This window comes from Bombus vosnesenskii, unplaced genomic scaffold (assembly GCF_011952255.1).
Source record: "Bombus vosnesenskii isolate JDL3184/JDL3185 unplaced genomic scaffold, Bvos_JDL3184-5_v1.1 scf7180000013273, whole genome shotgun sequence".
Lineage (NCBI taxonomy): Eukaryota > Metazoa > Arthropoda > Insecta > Hymenoptera > Apidae > Bombus > Bombus vosnesenskii.
Window position 1 is genome coordinate 2,964,757 of NW_022882931.1, and position 26,060 is coordinate 2,990,816.

The window sequence follows — 26,060 nt, forward strand, 5'->3', positions numbered from 1 at the left end:
CTTTGGTCCTGAGAGAGTAGACTAGAAGTTTTCGTATATTTTATTAAGAAAGAGGAAGCTTCGGCAAAGAAACTGTTATAAAATTCCGATGTAACAACTGTTGATCAATTACCGCAAAATCAATGATATCAGAAACAGAGTTAGAACAGTGTTTCGTTCAAGTTGCATCGACCGATTAATAAATTTTACAGTCGAACACGTCGGGTTACACGTCATCGTTTAACACGTACAGGACGTATTTCCTCCATTCACAAGTACGCTTCAATAGCGAGACGTATTCACGTGAAAATCAAGTTACCACAAACTGCAATTGCTATTGAATAGCATAACAGGCAAACGTTGCATGATTAACGAAACATGTAAGCGAATAGTTAGAGGTCCGTGAGGCCCAAAAAATCGCAAGCTTGGAATGGAGAAGGAAGAAGAAAGAAATCAATTAAATATAATAATTCATTCCTTTGAGCAAAATAACAAGTTTCGATGATAACAGTTTTTAGAATAAAAGAATGCAACGATCAGATTTCCTGCGGTGTTTATCCAGCAATTCGTATTCCAAAGCTTGCCTCTGCCATGGCAATTCCCATTTTTCGCGCGTTGTACTAAATCATAGGCGAGTGATCGAAACAGAAAAAAGAAAGAGAGAAAAGGGAATTAAAGTTTTCCATCTCCAGCGGCGTCTTTGACGAACAATCGCGCTTTATTTCGTTTATTAAACGGCCTCCGAACGAGATTGCCAGCCGTGTAGCATCCCCGCCACACGTTTCTCCATCCAATCGACGCAGAAACTACGGTTCGGAGCCACCACTCTGTTCTCCGAGTCTATCCAGTATATCCAAGTTCGTCGGATATTTCCGACTGGATATTCCTTCCGGTGCGCGTCACGGTGGTCGACCATGCTTCTCTGCCGTGCACGCTAAATCATTGCTAACGCGCCTGTCACGACTGGATCCCAAAGTTATGGCATTCGATGCAGAGCAACGGTCACCGGTTCGTTACAATGTACGTGATCTTCATACGTATAGAGAAGTACCGATGATTTCAGAGTGTGTTTGCGACATTTCGTTGGTTGCGCTCTAACATCTCAAGTGATCAAGAAATCGATCTCGAGAGAGATACTTAGGTATTTTCAAGATACTTGGAGAGAAAGTTAGCGGTACACGCGTTTCAAGGACAAGCAGGAAAGTGTTAGTCGAGCGTATAGAATGCGTTGATGGAAGTAAAATGCTCGGGGTTCTTCTTCTTCTTTATCCACAGTGGAGGACCGATTTCTAGCCGACATGCGGAAAGTCCTATCGCTGAACTTACTTCCCGTCGCAACGCATAATAATTTAGTCCACATTCATATTCATAAATGGCGCATGCATATTCGCGATAAATTTCTCCGTGGAACCGGCACACCGGAAAGCGTAAATTATTTCCTGGGCAAATTGAAAGCTGCTGCGAGAGGCAGTTGCGTTCCAGAGGCTGCTTCACTGCCAGGTAAACGCGCGACGTATCGAGTCCTTAGAGAAAGCTGTCGATTTCAGATGATCGGATGTTTGATCTAACAGCGCCTTTAAAACACATCGTGGTATCGTGATTTGTGTGACAGTATTATGTTTGAGAATCGTATTGTTATTCCATATAGCAGATTTCAGCTTGATTCGATTATCTTTTGGTATAACGAAGATGTGGATATAATATTACTCTTATATTTGTTCCCGTGGTTTGTCTGACGATTTTTTATTTTCCCGCAGCATTGTATTGTGATTTTATATACTAGTTTCGGAGATTACATCTTTAAGCGACATGTAAGTATTGGATACTTGAAATACCAGAGAAATCGTGAAGGAGATTCTGTATTCCTTGGACATTTTCTTCTGCATTCCTTTCTCTGGTTTGTGCGATAGTTCCACTTCCGACGACTGTATTTTCATATAGCAGGTTTGAATCTGATATAATAAATAAACTGTTCAAGAACTACACTGACGAACTTTACGAATGAAAAAATACAGAAAAGTAACGATGCTGGTTTGTATCAGCTCTCTATAATAAATCAATTTCTGTAAAGAAATTAGTCTATAATATTATAATTGTGGAGGTTATTCGATGTGTAAACAGAGAAAACACGTGGATAAATTGTAAGGCAGAAAATATATTTAAATAGAAGTGTAATAAGTAAGAATACAATTTGAGCTGGTCCAGATCCGCACGCTAGCTGTGTTACCCAATAACTGAAAACCCTGAAGCCAACGTCGCCTGTCTACTGTTTATGGCCTGACTTCGTCGCAGTCTTTTGTCTACGCGCTGTCGATGGCTTCAGTGCTTGAGAAAACTAAAAAGACCAGATGTAGAGTTTTCTTAGAAGTGGTAACCACTTCAACAATAATAAATACACAAAAAATATATTAGCATTAGAGTAGAGCTGACTAGCATTTCTGAAAATCATTTGACTCGCTTGCAAGAAACAGAAGTCGACATGCTCGTCAATAAACTAAATCCGAATATATATTTCTATAAAGACAGTTAAAGAAATGGAATTCAAGTAGAAATTTTCTTCGCTCGCTAAATATTGTACCACGTGTTATATTTTAGATATTTTATATATTTTTGTATTATATATATTTGTAAAATACATTCTACGTTTTTGGATTTAAAAATTGCTTACAAATACATAAACGTCTGCAATAGGCTAATCAAACTTCTACCAACGATCTTCAAAGATGCTTTTCCCGACAGAAGAAGCGACTCAAGAGTGACATCGATCCCTCGAAAACGAGTTCGAATCAGCCTCGGCAAACCGGAGGAGTTGATCTTTCATTGTGCTTTTTCCTTTTACCGTAGGGCTCACACTTCCGACTCTTTTTTCACTCTCTTGCGCTCTTCTTTTTACCAAGACAGCCAACGACCGAAGTATCTCGTCTTGAATTCTACCGAACTTTTCTCTGGGCATATAGGTGATCGTTGGTCTCTTGGATCCAATAAATCGCCGGTGTTCTTTCACCCTCGGGCGCGTCCTCTGTCTTCTTTCCACTGCTGGTTTATTTGCACGCCGCTTTTTCTATCCTTCACGCTTTCGCTTTATCCGTAGCTCGATTATACTCGTTCCAACGTCTTCTTTCGTGTTTTTCCGTCTTCGTTTCGTTCGTACAGTCAAACTTCGTCGACGAACGGGTTGGTACCTGCGTCTTTGTCGGCGTTGAACAAGGAAGGCGGAGAAAATGGGATAGAACGTTGGTTGGGTGAGAAAAGGAGGAAACCAGCGGGAGTCGTATCGGGGATGGAAAGTGGAAGAGAGATGGGAGACGTGTCGGGGAAACAAAGACGAGGGGTAGCTTAAAGAGAGTAGAGAGAGGCGATCCTGTTTGGTGGGACAAGGCTGGCATTTGGTTGGATGGAGGAGATCGGTAAGAAAAGTAGGAATGGAAAAGATTGCAACGACGCTACAAGACGGAAGGAAGAATGGAAAGGAAGTGGAATTCTTGAAGAAATACGGAAGAGGAATAATAAACGTGAATAAGAAGATGTATTAGGAATATGGGAGTAGTTAGAGGGCTCGGGGAGAGAAGTCTGTAACCAAAAAAACCTGTAGGGGAAATTGGTTTTCTGGGGAGGATAAGATGACACAAAGAATCGAGAAACAAATAGAGTAACAAAAGGATCGTTTGAAGAAGCTGATGTGCAAAGGTCAATGGTCAAAGGAAGTTCGAACTGCAGTTAAAAAAAGGCAAGGAAGACAAGAAAGAAGAAAGAGCAGCAGAGAAATACGAACAAAGATAAATTAACGAACACGGTTAACAAACGCAAAAGGAAGAGAGATAGAAAGGGGTCACTGGAAAAAGTGCCAAGTAACGAAGAAATGTCGGAAGAGGACGGTAAGAAGACGGCAACGTGATGAACAAGAGGAAGAATGAGGATGAAAGACGGGTGCAAAAGGGTGAAGGAAAACAGAGGAAGGCCGATGGGGGATAGGTAGCACGAGGAAAGGAGAAAGAGAAAGAGAGAGTTCGGGAAGGGGCGAAAGGAAAGAGCTTGCCGTCGAGTGGCGCGACAAGGAGGGATTGAGAATGGGGTTGAAAGTGGGGAAGCCGTGGAGAATCAGCGCACAGCTACACCCCACCGTGACGGCAGCGGCAGTCAGTCGTCCGCGCATCTTCGTTCGGTGAGGGTTTCGTGTTCGGTGGTGAATCGCCCGCTTCCCGTACCGAGTGTAGAGTCATCAGATTTGTCATTCATCGATCAGCTGATCCCTGACTAGTGGTGCGCCGACCTGTAGCCGCCAACCACCTCCAGTCGTAGCACCACTACCTGCGAATTTTTCTCTTCTCAAGGACTGTGAGTCGGTAAGTCGAGCAATCACTTTTTTAGTTTCTTTGCGAGCGTTCGATATTTTCTGCGTCACTTTTTTCGAATGTCACAGCAGTGACATAGATCAGCGCAAGATTTACGAATTCGAGGATACGTTAGAGATACTGTATAGTGAAAGTTCCGTGAATTCGAGATCGAGTAGAATTACTGTTTTGACGTCGTGCTTCGCTTTGGAATTAAAGAGAATTGTCGTACAAGCTTTGCCAGCGTGTAGAAAGGAGGTTGAAAGTTAGGGGCAACATGTTTGTTTGTCGGAACTGGGAGCACGAGCTCTAGTGTGTTTTCTTTTCTTTCCCTCGTTTTTCATCGGCGTGCGAGAGAAGCAATCGATACCCGATTCTCGAGATGTAACCAAGGACGCGCCATGGCTTATCCGCAGCGACACGTTAAGAATGAATGAATTGCGTATCATAGATTTTGTTTTATACTTCATAATTTTCTTATATTTTAAGCGTATAGATTCTTACTGCTTTACATATTGACGATAGCACAACGTAAAGAGAGCTTATTTTTAGTAGCTGAAAGATTTTTTTATGACTCACTGGAAATATGTTTTTAAACTATATATAAACGTTTATCAATTTGAATATGTAATTAATTACAACAAAATATTGTTTATTCGCCATGGTGATAAACAAAACTATTTATCTGTAAAATACGAATTAAATTATTCATAAAAGAAAGATTAAACGGCATGTAAATATGAATTAATTATAAAAGGAAGATTAAACGGTATTCCTAACTGAAATGTGTATACAAGGTTCGAGGATTTCCTAGAAAGGACTTTCGCTTCAAAAAAAAATCTGTTTGTTTTGCTTGTGTAGGCAAGAACCGAAGCTGTGCTTGTTCTCTCTCTGTTTCCCTCGTTTCTGTCAATATATACAATGTGATCAATACTCAATTCCTATACGTAATCCATTCATTAAATTGCACGTACATATAAAATTAAATCACCTTGTTCTCTCTTGGAAATGTAATATTTTTCCCTATTCGCTATTTATAGGATTATCTTTATTCGGTAATAATTCAACCATTTCGTAACAATAAAAAACATTAAGTTACATTATGCTATAATCGTTATCGTAACAATCTTCTAAAACATTTCTGCAAACTGTTTGTAATCTATTTTATGACTCGAACCAGGGTATAATTCCCTCTATTGTGCTACATTGCTGGACTCTTTACAGTCTCGTGCCCCCGTCTATTTCGCAACGGCAAAACTATGCTGTGTTAGCGAAACAGACGGCCGGAAACGTTTCGAATTGATGGGCGAAATTTTGGTCGGCATCAAGCCATAAAAGTCATTGTAATTTCTGTAAGTTCGCCACCACGTGTAACCTCAACTAATGAACGATTTCTAGCTGGGTCAAATGTAACGGAGAAACTCCGTTCCTCTGGTTAGACCCAGTAGAACGATTCTCTATTTCAAACACGAAGTATCTTTAGCGTCTGTTATAATATCTTCTAATTTAATTACGTTTTATTCCGTTGTCTCGTTATTAGATCTTACGGTGGTTCGCGAAAGTTTTTGGAACGCTTATCAAAGAAACCTTTTACGTGTATATTCCAAGTAAACCATTTTGAAACTTCGGTAGTATCGTAACGAAACGCTATTGTCATGATTTTAGTAGGAAACTTTATCATATAAAATTATATAAAGTGAAATTGGAAATTATTTTATAAAATAAAATAGTCATCTCGGGCGTACAGTACACGTTAAAGATAGTTCCACTGAATATTTAATAATATATTAGATATTTACTAATATTAATATAATAGATATTTGACTGTCTTAGTAATTTAGTAATCTCTGCGAGATATAAATATGTTAAGTATCTCGTGATTCCTATATATTTCTTCAGATTATCATGATAGTCGAGTCTAATCACATTGCTAACAAAATGTCAGAATGTTTCGTTACAACCTACCTTCGATACCTACAAGTATTTGAATACTGCAGTGAGCAACGTTCTTAGCTTTATCATCAATTATATTTCTAAACGTAAAGTCATCCGCGATATCGTTCTAACTTATACAAATTTGCGGCCGTATTAATTCCAGGTCGTATAGCTCGTTTATAACTGGATGTATAACGGAGAACAGTGGCGGCGTCATTCTGACTGGTGATGTTCATCCACTCGAAACTAACGGTTTGCCCATGTAAATTTTCCCGTTGCCAATAATCGTTTCACCATGAGTATATTTACTATTCATCGTGAAATGCTATTCTAATCTACCATCATTGTCCCAGCGTATATTTATATTTCTGCCGATTCGATCGGCGATTTATCAGCGTTTCGTTTGATTTTTGGAATGATTCACCTAGGAAAAAATATTCAAGTTGTGCAGCGGACCACCTTTTTTCACGGGCAATTTTTATTGTTCGTTTATATTCGACGCGAAAGTACACTCGAGACGATGATAGAAGAAGGCTGTTACCGAGGGTATAAAAATTTCTGCAACGACGATTTCTTCATAAGGGTTGAAGCACTATAACTGGCTGACCTCAGGCCGTAAAGATGTCTGGGAATAAAGGACGTTAGGAGGAAGTTATATTACTTTTATATAAACGAGAATCATGGAACAGAAAAATTGAGTTACCTTTCCCTAACAAGTATAATCGTTTACTTCATTCCCGAAGATATTCCCATTCGGAAATCGAATTCGCGCAAAATAATCATTTTCTGTATGGTTCAAATTAGTACTTGGTCGTTTCCTTTGATTGCAAGTTTCGTATACAAATCGAAGATTGGGATTTAATCGTTGGTAATAGGTTCGTACCACGTAATTGTCGTAATAGCGCTAATGAACTTTGGTTAAATACACTGCGGCCTTGTTTTTATGGTCAGCCTTGGAAGTAGTTCGCAAAAAGAGTTTCCGTGTTTTACGTAACTCGAGACCCCCTCCCAAAACGTGTACGAAGGATCTAATGAACGGTCGGTACGAGGGTCGAATCGAAAAGTGGAGTTCAGCTTGGTTGTCGCCTGGTGGAAATTGTTCCTGAGTTATACCGCGTTCAACTATCTCTCCTGCCTTACGGTCTACGGGATCTATGTACCTTGAACTTTTCGAAGTTTGCGCCCGACAGAGGAAGCGTGACGTGGTGAACAAGAAGTGGTGATCAATCGGCATTAAGGTCGGGGCTGTTTGACGAAGGAGGCTGTAAATGAACATGTCTGAACCAAAATAGCGATAGATTTCAGGGAGGTTGGGTGAATGTAATGATGTAAGTGGAAGACCTTCGAGCTCAAATGGAGTGTAGCCGAACACGATAAATTCATTGCTGGCAAAAGATTTGGAATTACTTTCTCAATCGTATCTTTATCGAGCCGTGCGCTAATTTTATTAGTAATACGATGAAATTAATACTAAAAGCATCAATACTAGTATCTTTTACTTTGATATAGTTTTTTTTACCAAAGTCTTCTTCAAAATAGTAAATTTCTGAACTTACTTTTCTATAAATTTATTTAATTTGTTTTAATTCTTTTAGCTCATATAATGATTCTAAACATTTTCAATAGCGTACATCGAAGATTCGACGGAAAATGATATCGAAAAACGTATATCGATAAAAGACCTTTGATTATTGCAGTCTCGTAAAATTACTGTAGAGTCTTGATACTTTTATTAAATCACCATCATAAGGCTTTCTTTTGCGTCCTTTTTACACGCCATACTTTAAGTATAAATTTCCTATTTAATTAGCCAAGGTTTCTTCGTGATCGAAGCGTGAATAAATAAATGTCTTTTGCGACGTTCTGTTTTATTTAATTAGGATACCTTGTTACTACACGTTTGAATTTTAATGAACACACGCACATGGCTTTCTGTGCAGCCTTTTATTATAACATGGAAGGGAGAGTTCCCGCGTGGAAAATGAATACACTTTCCATAACGAACGCACCCTGATACGGCGCATAACTTCTTATTGCGGAAAATTGAATTTTTTAAATACCTAGCACGGTACGTTACAAAGTGACTGGCCACGACTTCGTTCTCTCTCTTTTTCTCTTTTTCTCTTTTGTCGGGATTATTTTTACCGTTACCAACCATATCGCTCTTTTTTCTCATTCCATCGTGCTTTTTAAAGATAAATAAAATAAATACCTATTAAGACGGTAGTTACCACGATGCGAATATTAATGACAAATTACGAGAATTAAAATTCAGCCAACAACGTCTTACTGGAACGTACAGGCGGGATCTAATGTTCTTTCTTTCTTTTTGCAAATTACGTCACGTTTTCCTACGCGATCGTTCATGATCCTGGATAATTTTTTAACATTTCTGTTTTGTGTAATAGAAATGAACGATAAAGGTATTCACGTTTGTACGTGCGTAGAATTTTAAAAACTTCTTTCCATTTAAGATATAGATCCGGAATAATTTTCTGAAAAATTTTAAGCACTATTTTGCTATCTTCTTTCTTTCTCTCTTGTTTCCTTTCTTTCTTTTTGAAAAGTAGATTTTTCAAGTACAGCCAGAGAATCCGGTAGATAATTTCAACTTGAAGACCATTTAGAAAGCTTACTACTACGATTTTCCGACCGCTTAACTTGTCATCATTTTTTCTCCCTTTGTTTCTACAGCCAATCTCTCGCGTAGCTGCTAGTAGGTTATTAATATCATCGGTGGAAACCATTACTCGAAAAATCAATGATGATAAATTCACAGAGGGAACGTGTTAGAGACGTTGGTTAACGATCGATGTTGGCAGATCGAGCGGCAGATTTCGCTCGATGCTATCGTTGCGGCGAATATTTCGCCTTGTTACCAAAAATTATAACCATTTTTATTCCCGGTGAAATAATACTGCGCAAAACAGATGATACAAATTTAGCGTGTTTTATACGAGTGGGTAACCAACAAGATATTTTATTGGGGAGCCATTTTCGTTGAAAAATTTCGGGTGTGTTGCGTGCTGGATTACGTTAAAAATATTTCGTTTAGTTTGTTCAGCTTTGTACGGCCACGTTACGTCAATTCCATTAAAATACAATTTTATATAATATAAAATCATCGCTATATTCATCGTTTATAATTAAAAAAAAATTTAATATCCAATGTCTTGGAAAATTGAACACTTTTCTACCCTTATTTCGGTACATAAATTGCATCACCTAGTTTGGGACGCCGCGTAGGTCACAAACTAGCATTAAGAGCTTACCCGACAGCAAGAAAATTGTTTTCATCGTATTTTCCACTTTCGATACCATAAAGTGTCAGGAAGCGGACGCTGTGCACAGAGAAAGAGACGGATGCTGCGAAAAGATACTGCGTCCAATACTTTCGACTTGACCAAAAGTCAATGGATGGCCAAGAGAGTGAAAAATAATTTGTCAAAACGATGGTATAAAACCGATTGAAGTTCGAATGAGATTCGAGTGTTCGCGAGGCCGAAAGTATGCGACAGTTGTAAAAAGAGCCATGGAATAAGAAACGAATGCAAAGTACCACCGAGACGAGAGTCGTATCCAAAGATTTACCGTGCAGAAACCCTCGCTTGCTGTCCGTTTGTCTGTTTGTCCGACCCCTCTTGACGATCCCCTCTATGCTTCCTGCTCTACCTCTCTTTCCCTCGGAAGCGTACATTTATGTTATGCAAATGCGATTCTCCTGGCCCAGGAAAAGGAATATAAGTGTGTGTAAAAGAAAGAAAGAGAGAGAGAGAGTGTGTGAGAGAAAGAGAGAGAGAGAGAGGTGGGGGAAAGAGTGACGCCGTGACCATTTGGCGCGTGGGAAATAAAATTCATGAGTGATAGTTTGACTTATTTCGAGATTTTTCAACGTTACATTTCCTCCGGAGAAATTTGCTCTTAAGGCGAGAGAACATCTATACTCTCATCCTCCCAAAGTTTCCATCAAGGAACATCCGTTTTAATGTCACGATCCTTCAAGATAAACGTTCCTTCTACTTGCTTATTTATTTATTTATCTATTTACTTATTTATTTATTCCGACTGGTATGTATCTCTCGCATTTCTCCCATCTTTCTTACTTCTGGGTTGGATACATGTAATATTTCTTCTTTTTCTTTTTTTTTTTTTTTAAGAGCGAATGATCGTTTCAGCTTGAATTTTATTTCTTACGAACGCTATAAGCCGATAGTTGGAAAATTGAATCGACGCTCTTGGGAGGTTTAATGACGCTAGCTCTTTAACGTTGAATTTTTTTTTAAACGAATTCTTCAAGTATTTTTATCCCTTAACGAAATTGACTGAAACTTTTAGCCGTAGAACGGTTAAATGATCGTTCCTTAAAGGGTGGTTAAAAATCGAAGGGTCGAAGGGTAGGTAGCATTCAGCAACCGCACCAGACGGTCGGACGTCACCAGCATCAAGCGGAAAACGGCCGGTTTAAAGTGGAAGAAGCAATTTGCAGGCCAGCGCCTGTATTTCCATACCTGTCAGAAGCAAACATACTGCTTACGTCACGATATGATCGTGATCTTCGACCACAGTCCGCTCGACGGTTTGCTTTAAATACGACCTAAATAAAAGATATGGGTGATCTGAATGGGCTGTATATAAAAATTTATGAGTCGACGAGTCGTCGGACAATTAAGTAATTAAAAAAAATAGCCACTTATAAATATTCAATCGCTCTTCTCCTCTCGGGACGAATTATTTCGTCGCAGGAGTGGAAAGTCGACGGAAGGTCGAACAACTTTTATAACTCGGGCTTTTTCAATAAAAATTCGAGATGCTAATTGGATAACTTCTCTTTAAAAAAATATGAAGCTCTTTTCAAATCGAATTTTCTTCAGGCTGTTTGATGTCCTATTTCATAAATCTTTTTCCATGCATATTGAGAAAGAATATTTTATACTTATTTTCTTTTTGAAACTTCGAAAGACGAGGTCATAATTTTCTATTACACGATAGTGTAACGTCCTTCATGTTGCGAGTTTCTCTACGATTAATCATGCTTCGACAACAAAGTAGGGAAGTCACACTCCATAAGGTCCTTGAAACCCAGCATTTAGTCAACCTCTATTTTGTTCTCAATACGAACGTAATTCATCTCAATCCGTAGGGTGCTGCTTGTCCAGATTCATCTTTCACTTGGCGGCAGAAGGTTCGTTCCCAGATATTTTTGCTCGATCCTCCACCTCTTGACAGATCCTCGCAGCTTACGTTACGTCAGAATTCATCGAATTAACAAATATTCGCCAGCGAAAATGTTAAAAATTGAGCATTTCATCTATCATATTCAGTCTATCATATTCAATCTCATCTATTTAAATCAGCGCAGTATCCTAGCTCTCGCATTAGGCGCAGACGAGCCGGCCACTTTTCTCGATTCCAGGCCACGCGAGAGATCTCGCGTCGAGCGTGTTAGCAGCTTCTTGTCCCAGGGAAATCGGATAATCCTGCGAATTCGTTATGCTTGGAGCCTTGGCTCTTTCACCACGGGTTGCCGTGGCGAGGGATGATTTGCATAAATTTTCCACGGGTGGAAATGAAATTGCTCGTGAAGCAACAGCGAAGCCTCTTTCCGCCCTATTTGACGCGTGCGCTCGCAATCAGGACGCAGTGACGCCGCGACGTACGCGCACCAGGTGACGTCGTTTACCTAGCTTTCCAGCGCGCTAACGTTTTGCAAATAAGTCGGACGCGAGCGCAATTTGAATCCAACACGGCCCTTCTCCGCCCTCTGAGCCTGGAAAACGCGCATGGGTTCATCTGTCGTGATCGTAAATTCGGTAATCCTACGACGAATTCGGGAATCTAGGAACTTCCTCCTACTTCCGAATTGTCTTTGAACGAATTCTGGATCCTGCTCTTAGGTTTCAAACCCTTTTACGACTAGGAAAATTTGGGTAATTTACTGGAAAAAGAATTTTTCGTATTTCGATTTTCCTATAGATACGGTGATGAGGAGACTGAGGATATTTATGCATTTAGAAGAAATTCAAAGTTGTAGAACGTAATATAGAACGTGTTGATACATGTAATCTAGAAAAATATATAAATATTCAAAACAGAGTAGAGTAGAATTTCGTTTATTTGCGTAAAATTTTAGTTGTTGTCCGAAGAAATTTCATTGGCTGAATTCACTAGTCCGGATGAGAATTTTTAACGAAAAATCATAAATAAAAAGAATGAGTGGATTTCTGTTATATGAATTCCAATTATAAAAACTATTTGCCTTTCGACAAGCTTATGCGGAATTCCGTATAAATAATGAATCAACAATGCGTATTTATAATCTTGCATTCGTTATATTCATAAAAACATGAATTTCGCGTAAACACGTACTCATTTAGCGTTGAGTTTCTTCTCGGACGTTTAACTCGCTTAGAAAGGACAGCTATACGAAACATCGAGAGTGCACGTGCACCGAAGAATCCGCGGCAACTTTTCGAAGAACTACAAAGAAAGGAAACTATCCTCTTCGTGCTCGTAGAAACAAATTCGAAACTTAAATTATTCATCGGAAGGGACTCCAGTATCGTTATTCGTTTTATGCGATACGAGTTTAATTAATTTCAGTATATATTCGAGAAAGGGGGCAGTTGAACGCTATTAGATAAAAGTTGAAACGTGCTGGCGAGTAACCATAGATTACAATAATACGGAACGCGGATCTGGAAATGTTTTCGTTTGCCCCCCACGGCTATCTGGTTTCGTTTGAAATTGCATTACGTAATTTATTGCGTTTAATGTGTATATTGGCCGCCAAATGTATCTCCTGTCAGAATAAGCAACGTGTTTTCGTTAATGGTTTAAACGGGCCGCAGATTATCTTTGTGCGGTTTCATTATACGAATAGAGTGACGAGACGACGCGACGGTACGTCGACCGAAGCTTCATTTCCGCAAGACATAATCCGTTCCGTACACGTTTTTCCGTAAGCCTGGCCATAGTCGCCGCTAATCCAACTTACGGGATATCTCTCGGTATTGTGATTTAATACTTGTCGCGGTGGGTGCACGAATTTGCCGGTCGTAATTGCTGGTCGTTGGATTACTCGGTTTAAAAAGCATTTCGATGTTACCTTGATGCGTGTGACCACTTTTGGACCTTGTTAAATGTTGCAAGATACGAAATGCATCGATAGAGACTGATAGAATTTTTAGATCACATTTTATAACAGTTTGGTATTGAAGGAATTTTTAGTAACCGAGTAATCGTAGATAATCATTATATTTCATTTCCGAGTCTTTTTTCTATATAATATATAGAATTCTTTCGATGAAATTTTAGTCTTACGAACATTTATATTTTATGTTTCATCCCTTTCTGTAATCCTGCTATGTCCCTCGTGACTGCTTTTATCTTTTTTTCAATCGTGTTTTCTTATCGTTAAAGGAATTTCTTATATTTGAATTTTAAATTAAGCTTTGGGATAAAGTTTTTCTCAAAACACCGAAAATGTTTCCTATTAGGACATACAAATTCGAAGGCCAGAGTCGACTCCTCCATTTTAGGATGCTTTCCGATTATCAATATTCATTGTCATTTTTTTAAGCTTCTCAACTAAAAGGGTTATTATGTATTGTTAATACAATATCGTCGATATTATACAATGGTGTTGAGAAGCTTGAAATATTGATAATATTATTGATTATCTGAGCGCACCGTCAGAGAAGCAAAATAATTAAGCTCCATTAGACTTTGGTTACAAAAATCGTGAGCTTCCGCAACAAGGAAATTTCGAAAACTCTTATAGACGGTAACAGAGGAAGAACACAAACCCTCGTTACCACGTGCGTTCACACCGGTCGTTTCGAATAACTCATTAGCATCGAGCAAGCGTTGGAGCACCCTCGTTTAACATCGCTCTAGAAAGCAAGCAAGGGGTCAAATTAATTGATGCTCTTCGGTCGCTTCAATTACTATACGTAATTACCGGTTATTCGTTATCGGTTCATTTACCTTTCATGGTCGGGAGATCGAGAAGTCAGCGGAATCGATGATAATATCGTACGCTCGAACGAAAGGGAGTTTTTACCTTCGTTTTATCGAACTAGTCGTATTTCGTTTCGCATCATCCCTATGAAAATATTATTTCGCGTTGGGAAAAGGAGGTTAGCGCGAAGGTGTCGTTGTAAAAGGGTGAAATTGGTGGGAGGAAAGATGATATGAAACTCTGGATGGTGAAGTTCATGGTAATTGGCGACGAAGCACTGGCTGTGTGAGCGCCAGATGAAATTGAATGTTGGAAAGCAAAGTGTCTTTTCTCCAGCGATGTTATTACGGATAAGAAAAGCGACACGCGATGAATGTCAGACGCGCGTGTATAGATGAATTCCGCTCAAAGATACATATGTCGTCTCTTAAACAGTCTAAAATCTCTATTTCGGCCGATCAATTTAATTCCCATCTCTCTCGTTTCTCCTTTAAATTTCATCGTTTGTCGCTGTTTTCCCAATTAATATCGTTCCCAATTATTATCTTTATTATTTTATACGATTTCAAAGTAACGAGGATTTTGACACTTTCATTCCTAATTTTAAATTCTGCAATGGTAATTATTACGTTTCTATTAAAAAATCGTTATATTCCGCAGTAATTATTTCTAAAGCAATATTAGTCGAGTTACACTTAAACGAGGCTTTCATTCTCTTCGAAGCGAAGAACTCGTCGTTTGGACACAAAATAGTCCATTTTAATGGTGCTTCACCTCGTTTCGGGTTGTTCGCGTATAAGAACGTCGACCGGTTTAAGGCACCTTCCCCTCTCTCTCTCTCCCGTGCACAATTTTCTTCACTTTATCACATTCAAAGAAAAATCACGCCAGCCAATTATCAAACTTAAGAAAAATTCGCAACGTGGCAATTAGAACATCAAACGAACCGTTCTGCTGGCAGAGCTGCCGCGATGCTCGCCGTCTTGTTACGTTTCCCTCGAAAGCTTCTTCTTTGCATTAGTTTACATCCACTTGGTGGATTGGGCTGAGCATCCTCGCCCGGGTATATCAGGAAGAGATACCAATTTTACACCGTCCGACCACAAATGGAGATTCGAGTTCACGGTCGTGGCGTAATTAAAGCGTCGTAATTAAACCACAGTGGCCGAAGGAGTGGGGCCAAGGAGGGTGGCTAACAAGAAGGAAAAGGGGGTCTCCTAAAAAGGCCAGCTTTGCGAGTACATTTAGCGTTAGCGAACGGCGAAGTGGAATGGTGCAATCAACATTCGGCCGAAAGAAATTACTCTTCGAGCTTAGTGGCACGTAGCTACATACGTTCCCGTAGGAACCGCACTTCTCGAAATTCCTAGCTTTCTTATTCCGTGCGAAACCTCTAGAAAATACGAGAAACCAGTCTGTACGTCGGTGATCCTTTGATCCTTTTTGGCCCGTGATCCATTCCAACGATGGTGGTGTTTCAACTGCTGACTAGAGTAAAAAGGATAAAAGAAAAGGGGAGTGAAAACGGGCGAGCGATAAAGGTATTACGAGGCTAGGAAAAGAATGTAATTTCGCTCGAACTCGTTGCTTATATTTGAAACAGAAAAGCCAGAGATGAAGAAAGACAGTCGCTAAATTGGAGGATAAACGCGTATTTTGTAAAGGATAGATTGAATTAGTACGCCACACGATCGACGATGAGAGTTGATGGTGGTGAAGAGGCGAAATAAAAGTCTAATCAAAGGGATGACGAACTGTTCGAAGAGATAGGAAGATGAATATCGAGGGAAACGATCAAATTTGCAGGAGTAAATCCAGAAGAACGAAAGGTAACCAGAAAATCCGAGAAAAACAAAAGAGAAGAGCGCAAGAGTTTACGCGGGCTTTCCGTTTATCCCTCACTACGCACAGCTTGTAGAAGTATTAGGATCGTACAGCAGACTGCAGCTTTTGCTCTACTAAGCACAAGAGCGTGTGTTTACCTCCTTTTACCCTGGAGAGCCACGCTTGGGAATGCGAAGTACCTCCATCATTTCTTTCTTTTCCTTTGCTTCCGCTGTTTAGCCGGCCTCTTCCCTTTTTCTTTCTGCCTACGTTTTGAAAAACCTTAGCCAGGCGTCTTATCCTAAGCTTTACTCTCGTTGCTCGACGTAAAGTAGCGGGTTGTAAATGAATAATCACGCTTGTTTCATGTTTGTACGATAAAATCGTCCGACGTCAAACTTCTGAACTTTACTTATACGCTGTCCAGATGAGCGATGCGTTGTACTATTTTAGAACGAACTAATTGGTTCTACAACATTGTTATAATATCTGTTCGTTCTACCATACGCTGAAATATATTAGCCTGTCAGAAGCCAAGCTGATCAACTGCACTTTTTATTAATCTTCTTTCGTATATGGTTTTAGCTCACCTAACTAAATTTATGATATCACTATATCTCTTTCATCAGTGGCACATATTCCCATCCTTCAGTACGGAGCAATCATCCAACACAATGATTTAATTTTCTGGAGGTAGAAGAACAAAGAATTGGAATTGGAGGAGCATTCGATGGTATTTATCTATGTTCGCTGTATCATCTTTTTCGATTGTAACATTCGAATTTTACTCGTTCGTTCGTTGGAGTAGTCGCTCGATGTTCTAGTTATCTAAGATTGTTGCCAAAGATCGGATACGCACTAGAGCCAGGTCTTTGGAAATCGTCTTTAAACGTGAAAGTGCCATCTTTGCTCTTTGGAACTTGTTCAACTTTTCCCTTTCTCGCCTCCCGTTTCTCATCCTATTGCCATGTCTTCCGCGTTGTTTTTTTTTTACTGGCGATGAAACAACCCTCCGGGCGATCATCGTTTGTAGCCGGTGTCGAGAGCTTAATGGTGAAACTCGTTGTTATTCGTATACAGGGGTTGAAACGGCCAGCAAGAACGCCCCTGGAATTGGGTCGCGCTCGTTTAAACTTTCATCTGGCTGAAGTTCGCCGGTTAGTCTTTTTCTGTTCAGGCTAAGACGTCGCTATGATACCGACGAGGATTAGATATGTGTTTGGAATGCACACCGCGAGCTATTCCAGGAGAATTTTTGTTTCCGAACGAAAGGTCCTCTCTAGTTGGTTCACCCTTTCGTTGTTCTCTGTTTTAGAATGTCTAGAATTTCAAAGGATAAAAACGAGTTGCATCGACGAGGAACGAGATCAGATATTTCTCCGGCGAAAACGTTATTCCGTTCGTTCCGCGTACCTATCGACGGAAAAAGGGAAAGAGAGGGAATTTGGCTCGAGTTGCCGGAATTTTCGATTGATTTTATTGTAGAACAGGAAGCTGAGTGGCATCGTATCGGCGTATCTCGTATCTCATCGTATAGACGTATATTTCTGTTTTTTCCTCGCGGTAAATCAATTGTTGTCCGGCACGCGTGACAAACATTTTGTCAGACGCGTTTAATCGCGCTATGTCGCGTTTATAAATTGGGCAAACTTCGTTATCAATAATCCGAGGATTAAATCCGCGTTGCGTTGGATGAAACACAGGCGCTCGTAAGAGGCGAGCATCAAACGAGAAATGAAAGCCACGTTTTCATGGTAAAGCATGGGCTACCTCTTTCTCTCTGCCATGCGAAAAAACCCATGGCTAATAGTTTTTCAAAATTGCTAACAGAGTTGTTGGTCGACTCGATTCTTTTTACGGTTTCCTTTTTTTTTATCGGGAATCGTTTAAAAATTTCTTCTAAAAAATCCCAGTTATCGAATTTTCGAGTAACCACGCTAAGTATTCATTCGTCGCAGTATTATTACTACTCAGCTCGGTATTACGATTTAACTAAAGTATTTCTTGCGAAATTAGGTTAAAAGCATCTTCGGACCGTTAAGGAGCATCATCCGTTATTATCCGAAAATCCGTTTATGGACGATCGATTCGAATATCGCACGATATACACAAGTAGGCTTGTCGAGACGCCGGAGTATCGTGAAAATACATATACGTATAAAGGTTTCATGGGCGCACGCTAGAAATTGTACGGAAATCCCTTAATTTAACGAAAGCTCTGACACAACTGGACGGCTTACAGAAGGATTAAAACACGTCGAGAATTTATAAAGCCAAGCCTCGCGCCAATCTCTTTCGTCGTTCACCTTCGCTCACCTTGATTCACTGTGATCCTTTTAACCCTTTCTCTGTTAAAGCTTTCTACCAAAACCAAAAGATTTTCCACGTTCAAGAAGTCTCATCTGAATCAAATGTTTTTTTTTTAATTTGCCGAATTTCAAGCTCCTTTTCGATTTTCTGTTGATTCAAATGATAAAAGAATTGTTGAAATGAAACGAAATATTTAGATTTCATTTCTTTAATTACGTCCCATCAGGTGACAGACATAAGTTCAAAACCATCCGCGTATTTTCCAACCATTGTTGCGTATTGTAACTCGTAAACACACGTAGATCGATAGATCATTTTCGTTTGTTTGCACCACGCTAAAAACTTTGTCAATAATAATCAACCTCGTACGATTTGAAGAATATAAATACTAAAATACCATAAGTCGGGCAAAGAAGATAGTGCAGACCACTAATCTCTATAAATCACGTAATGATTCCGTAATGCTCTCTTTGTTCGTCAAGAATCATATCCTACTTCAACCAATTTCTTTTCAATATTTCACTATAATTACATTCTTTTCAATATATTTTGTGAATTTTGAGAGAAATTTCGAATGCCTGAAAATATTTTTCTAACCTTGCATTATTATGCAGAATGCAGAAATGCTGCATTATTATTACAGAATAGAAATTCCAGAAAAAATCACCAAGATAGACGTAAGAACGGTTGTGTATCTGCAAGTATCTCGTCTATATTTTTTTCAATAAATTCTTCGCATGTTGCAATTGGAGGAGCTTCAGCCGACTCCCAACAAACATTCGAAGCGAGAACTAATTGTCAACGGAAGCGAGCGAAAAGTGTCAGCGCGTAAAAACTCATCTCTGTTATTGTAGAGACGCGACGACAGTGACGGTGTTAAAGAAGAGGAAAGGAGCGCGAGAGTGGGATATAGATGGATGGAGAACTGCAAGGAAAAACGAGGGTTGAATATCGAGAGACACAGTCGGCACGACTGAGCGAGCAGCCGCGAGATCATCTCCCTTTTGCATTAAGAGCTCGACTTTTTTCTCGACGCTTGTCGCCCGATTTTGAGCTGGTCTCTTTTATCTTTGGCAACTTTGAAGACTTTTAGAAATCCAACGAGTCTCGTCGACGTGTAAATCCTTCATCCAGATCTTGAGAATTTTTCAACTCCCGATTGAAGTAGTGTGGATCAGATTGCTGATAAACTAAGTAATAAATAAAGTATTAAGTAGTACAGTAAAGTAAGATTGAGAACTGGTCTCGTGTTATAATAACATCGAAGAAAGAACAGGAAACAGCGTAGAAGAAAATATATTGTGCTTAACACATTAGTCAAGGGTTAATTTTCTTTTCTGTCAGACAGATAAGAACCAACTTCATTTGTAAGAAGTGTGTATGCTGGAATTCACGCGTGCGAGATAGACTCTTGACGAATTGACTGTCGCTGATAAAAAAAAGGAACCCTTGGAAGTACTCCCCTTTGCGTTTAAGATATCATCTTAGGGGTGCATAAATAGAGAAGAGTCGGTTCATACAAAGGAAATGTAGGTCACTTGGAAAGGTGTTTTCATTCTCTGTCTACGAGTGTTCTTCCATTTTATCACGAGACAGTTTAATAATTAAATAATTAATTAGTATTTATGAACTTCACTGAACTATGATATAATATCTTTGCTAATTAATACCCCATTCAAAGATCGTGCAGTTATAACGCGATTACGAGAGCGAGGATATTTACAGCGTGAAGCAAGATAGAAGAAGCGTCTGTTAACTTGGGAATAAGGTAAAGAAACGTTGAGTAGAAAAAGAAGTAAACAAAGATGAACAGGATGGACGACGACAGTGTTCCATAACACTAACTCAAGTGGACGATATTTTTCGTTTACTTTAAAAGCACAATTTTTCTCCGCGTCCCTCGAACTATCTCGCACTTGCAAATGCTTTGGCTCTTTTGCACAGAGAGCAGAGACGAATCGGTGAATCTGCGCAGTGAATCGAATTCATTCGCGGAAGTGCTGGTGGAAATTAGAAAAAGGAGCAGGAAAGAATAGTCGATCTCTTGCTTCTGCATCTCCGTTACCTCTTTATCCGCTTGACTTCACGGGTGAATATTAATTCTCATCGAAGAGGTAGCTCCCTGATATTCAAATAGGGCTGATTCCGTTGTTGTAACACAATGGTGGGAGAACGACTTTAATCCTTTAAATGCGCCATGGAAACGAGGAGTTTTCGTTATTTCGTTATAGATGAGAAGTTCTAGCCAGAAGTTTGGTTGTTCGTTATTGCGATGTACTTTGCAGCACGTACAGTTCCCGAACTTTTCTATCGGATGGTGTACACGTAACCATAGTCGGGAAAGAAAAAGACAAAGTTTTATTATCGAGATAAAAATCCGCGGCGGATTGATAACACTTTGTGAACTGGCTCCTGGTGAGTTGGCAGTACGCTACCTTTTATTTCGCAAACACGATGAGAGATTTTGACTTTCATTATTAGAATGATTAATTATCTCGGGAAGACGTAAGCTGATTTATTCTTCGTTCTTCCTTACGTTTCGTGGATACAGCGTGACGTTAAATTGTGAAACTTCGGAACGTTCCCTTGGGGCGTTGATCAGAATACCGGGGTCATTAATCGATTAAGGAGATGGTTGATATTCCTTGCGATATGTAGGATGTTTAGCGACCCCGACTGATATTAAATTCTTCCGACTGTGTCTGGATTCCAGGGATCGCTCGGATTCTATAGCTCATGCCACGAAAATTCTACGCTTTATTTCTCCACGTAGAATCAAGTATTTGTGCCCGACTTCCGCCCCTTTACTTCCATCTTGAAGATCCTCGTACCCGCGGGTGATTCACTTTTAATCAACCGCGAAAAAAGGAACAAGAACAAACAGAGAGATTTTTCTCATATCCAATCGAGAGGTTCCGATAAATTCTTGGGAAATCTAGGAATTTAAATTTAAGAACTTCGACGCCTTGACGGAAGATTCGAAGGCAAATTTTCCGGCTAATAAGTTCAGCGGGACGCAAAACGGCTCAATTTTGCCGAATCGCGACTCCAGACCAGGGCAGTGGGCGTTTGAAATTTTTCCACGCTTTTCCGGGGCTTAATCTCGGGCCAGGCTGTCGCATTTTTCAATTAAATCCTCCATGCAAATTGGCTCTTGCCTGGCCCCCGGGAACAGGGCTGTGCAGCTCCACGCCGGACATTCATCGTCCGACTGAAATTTCATTTTGTCTCGCCACAGTGTCGTCGTGACGTACATACAAACACTCCCACGCTAACGTAGGCCACACGTATAGATTCATATACCATTACATACTCGTATCGGTGCCACGTGGCTAGATATATACACACACGCACGAACCATATAACGAGAATGTGTGAGGGTAAAAGGCGTGTAGAATACGTATAGACGAAGGCTTGTATAGGTGCACGTACACGAACAGCGCCAGCTATTAAGCTACGCCTTGGTGATTGAAGGGACACGAAGGAAATTGTCCTGGCGCCGCTAGACTCCCCTTTATACATATATCGTGTTTACTTTCTGGAACCGTTTGCAATTTAGTCCCGGAGGCTCGGGATGACGTAGACACCGAGTAATTTCTAGATAATGGCGGCTAATAAATAACCGAGATGGCCGGTAAACATCGGCCAGAGAGCATCTGATACCATTAAATTTGGAATTAACGTTTCGTTTCTGGGTCAGCCGATTTCACCGCGATACTAATTCTTTGTTAGTTTACCGAAAAGCCCGCCGATGAAGTATTTTCCAAGCGCCCGAAAACAGATACCGAGTGAAAAATCGTATCGGGGCAATTCTTTTCTAATTCTCTTTTTCTTTCTTGTTTCAATCAGCGGAGCATATTGTTCGTTCTATCAAATCGATCGAGCTTCTTGTATTCTGGGATCATGATATTGTCGTTTTAGCGGGTCGTTGAATTTTTGTATCGAAACCGTGCAGATGAATAAATTCATACGAATAATAATATTCGAATGGTAATTTGCAACAGCGGAATAACATTTCCATGTTAATTTTCGCAGCCTGGGAGATGTTGCATGTTTAATTTATTTGATTGCCAATGCTCGACTCGCTTTATGAAACTTGAAAATTATTAAGCCATGGTGTTTCCTAAATCAAACATGCAGAAACTTTTCAGTATTTCATTTGCGGCGATTGAATTTTGTTGAAAAACTTTCCTGATCTGTGCTCGTGTATACGCAACAACTGGAACAATATACGAAATAATTAACAAAACCAGCCTTTCATAAACATCAATAATAACTTTGATACAGCAATTCGGGGTTTCGAATCGAAAATATGTTGGAAGGTTTAATTTTCCAAACATAGATCGAATCGAATTGTGGAACGAGCAAAAATATCCGTGACCGAAGAAGCTGCAGAGAGATTACTGTGGCGAAGTTGAACGAAGCCACCTACAAACAGCTTCGAATTGCGTCTGGATCGGGAACAGGTTGTCCTGGTTAACTTGCCGCATCCGGCGTGTGTCTTTGTTCGGATCTGACACTATCTGACGGTCCGGTTTGTTTAGCGACTTCCTCGATGGCGTCGCTGTTCAATCAATTCCCTGTCTTTGTTCGTAAACACTTCTCGCTTTCCTTGCGTCCTTTCTCTTCAGGAAAGACACGGCTCTCTTCTGATTAACGATATAGATCCTTCTGTGGGATAAACTGGATCTTCCCTGATGGAAGTTAGGTGTTAAATTTCGATAGTTATTCGAATTTTAATTAAGAGAAAATTGGACAAATTTTCACTGTACTGCAGTCGATCATTTTGGAATTTCGATTTCGCAAAAGCTAGTGTACGTACAATTTTATTGGATTTGTCAGAAGATAATGTTAGTTTTCTTAATCCGAAGGTAGGTCAATTGGATATCACATCGTATTACTGTGTTTTTTAAATGGCCATATACATATCTAAGCTTCTTAACTCATCGAAAACTGGACTTTTTATTTCACTTCTTTGTTTGAAATTACATGATTTATAGATCCTTAAAAGACAGTATTTCAATCAGAAAATATAATGAAATTCTGTAAACATATTCTCATAGACATACTTCAAGCGTGCATTTAAATTATCAATTATGTCTTAGGGTAAAATATAGATTAACGCAATTTTTCCTTTTAATCGAAAAATGTGCTATACATATTCACTTTTGAAATCCAGCAAATGTGCTTATATGTTTTCCATTTAAACAATTTTATAGAAGTCGAAAAATACGATATTCTGGCAATTTATCGTTGGCAGAGACACACGGGGTATTCGAAATTATATTACTCTCAATCTCGCATTCGAAAACATTCGACGTTGAGATATGAATCGTAAGTTTGTTGTAAGCAGAGTGAAAGTTTTCACATTTATTTTAGCCGAGTTGTAATTTAACATACGATGAAAGTTCAAGAATTACGTGAAATGTGAAACTTGGGTATAATTTGCGGATGATGAAAACTCGTGCAAATGTAACTAAAGTTATGCGTGATCTGCGCCAGCATACGTAGACCCTATGAAACCTTATGCAAACAGTGTATAGGTTCACACGTGACTGGGAAGTGCTCGTGTAAATATGGCGAAAGTTCACGCATGATTTGCAGTGTTCGTGCAAACGTACGATGGAAACTCGCGTGTGATTTACGAAAGCTCGCCGCTATTTTGCGAATAGTGACGTGTGTCCATAGAAAAGCTCACGAATACATGACGAAAACGTATTCACATTTGACGGATGTTCGGTTACGTGCTTCAAGTGTTCGTACGTGGTGATATACTGCCTCATATTTCAATTTGTCACTGTACAAGTGTTAACTAGATGTAACGAATAATGTCCGCGTAAAAAAATAATGTAAAATCAATCATTTTTTAACTTTTCAATTATGGAACAGATCAGAATTATTTTCCATTGGAGCAAACGTAAATTGCAGATAAGAAGTAACGTGGTAATAGAAAACTATTTTTCAAGTTTTTCAAGAATGTTTCTCACAAGATAAAAAATCAATTCGGTGCTGAAAAGACCAATCGAATACATAGGATTTGCACATTAATTGGACAATTACGTGTGTGGTCTTATTCATTTTCTGTTCCTGGTTGTTCTCGTTCTTTAGGAAAAGCGAATGTTTAATCTTGGTTCTGATCCTTCGCTTCTCAAATGTTTCTCAGATGTTTTTCGTCCGGTATTTGGAAAAAGTTCGCAAACGATTCGGTAAGAAACCACTGTATGGCCTATTGAAACAGGGTAATTAAGTTTTACTGTTGCGGGAACGTACGTTGACTGCGAAAAGCGCGACATTTCGCAAAAGAACCATCTTTTTCGCTTGATTCTGCGTGTTCTGTGAGAACTGCTCCTCTTCCCTTGATCTTCTACATCATGGAATTCTCTTTTCCCAGTTTTAATTTTCACCAGTTTCGGAGTGAAATGAGGCATATAAGCTTCCAGAGATTATTGCTACGTTTTAGTACTCTTTCACTCTCAAAGCAAACTCATCAGTAGCCTAATCGAAAGATTCAAAGCGAAAAATAATAGAAATACCTGAAAGTAATTTCAACCCTATGTACCATTTTTCATAATTAACTTATCGTCGATTTATCACTGATAAAATATTCGAATGGTTTACGCGAAACCGATTCCGAAAACTCGTTTGTCGTTCCTTTATGCATTATTAAACCGAACGAAAACAGCAAATTTGCATCGTTTCAAGCGTTTTCGAACGTTTCCACCGAAAATCACTGCCCATGTTTTTCTCCCTCTAAATGGAGAAAGGGTTTACTCTCGCAACGTGTCATTCGAAACGGACCTTTGATATTGGCGAGCGCGTTCGAACGAGCGAGACTTCGTTTCGAAATCGGATTCGCAAACACTTTTAAGCGTCAACGCGTCGAAGTGTCTCGTACTTTCCCGTTGGAGAAATAGTCGTGCTCCATCTTGGCTCACTGCTGCATCTGTATGCACATAATCGTTTGTTGAAGTATCGGTTATACATAAATAGATTTTGCACGGTCGCAGCCTTCTTCTTGCCGATACGTCGTTTATTTTTCCTGGCCGCCAGCTATCGGGTTTTTCAGGGTTATTTGCTCTGAGAGCCGACGCTCTGTCTTGAATCACATCGTATGAACCAAGGGGGAAAAATCAATTCGATCGTATCTTCGACCTGGGAAATTCATAATACCGTTTCTTTGTATCGTTTCCTGTAACAATCTGTTCTTTGTTCTTCCTTTTACGCCTGGCAAGAAATCATCAGCTTTCTTCGATGTTGCGCAAATTGTTTGCAACGAGTGATCGCGATGATATAACGTAACTCGATCTCCATATTTTTAATCGAGTAACATCGCGTTAACGTAGATACATTCTGATAGGTAGTGCACAATTTTTTTCATATATATATGTGTGTTTTCTGTGTTACTACTGTTCGTCGAATATTCCCTTTCACCGGTATTGTCATGAGAGATAAATTTTCCAGTCCTGTTTGACAGACTCGAAAGTTTTGTCCTTTGTTTCGGGAAATTAGTTAGTGGATGGCTTCAAAATAAAACCACCGAAATTCGAGGTTTATTGGCGACGCACTCGTGCACGTGCACGTGCATTATTTTCCAGCTATGGGGATCGTCATAAAAAAAATTCTAAATTCACACTGAACAACCCTGTATTATATTCGATATTATTCGACTTGTGGTAGGTGTTTTCAGTCTCATATAAGATACTTCACGATTAATTTGTCAG

General features: G+C 39.5%; 1 protein-coding gene across 1 annotated transcript in view; it reads left to right on the forward strand.

Moving 5' to 3' along the window:
• Positions 1-4,091: 4,091 nt before the first annotated feature.
• LOC117231618 overlaps positions 4,092-26,060 on the forward strand; it is a 137,476-nt gene continuing 115,507 nt past the window's right edge. Inside the window, exon 1 of the mRNA XM_033490218.1 lies at positions 4,092-4,322. The gene's annotated coding sequence lies outside the window, so the exon portion shown is untranslated. The remainder of the gene's footprint in view (positions 4,323-26,060) is intronic.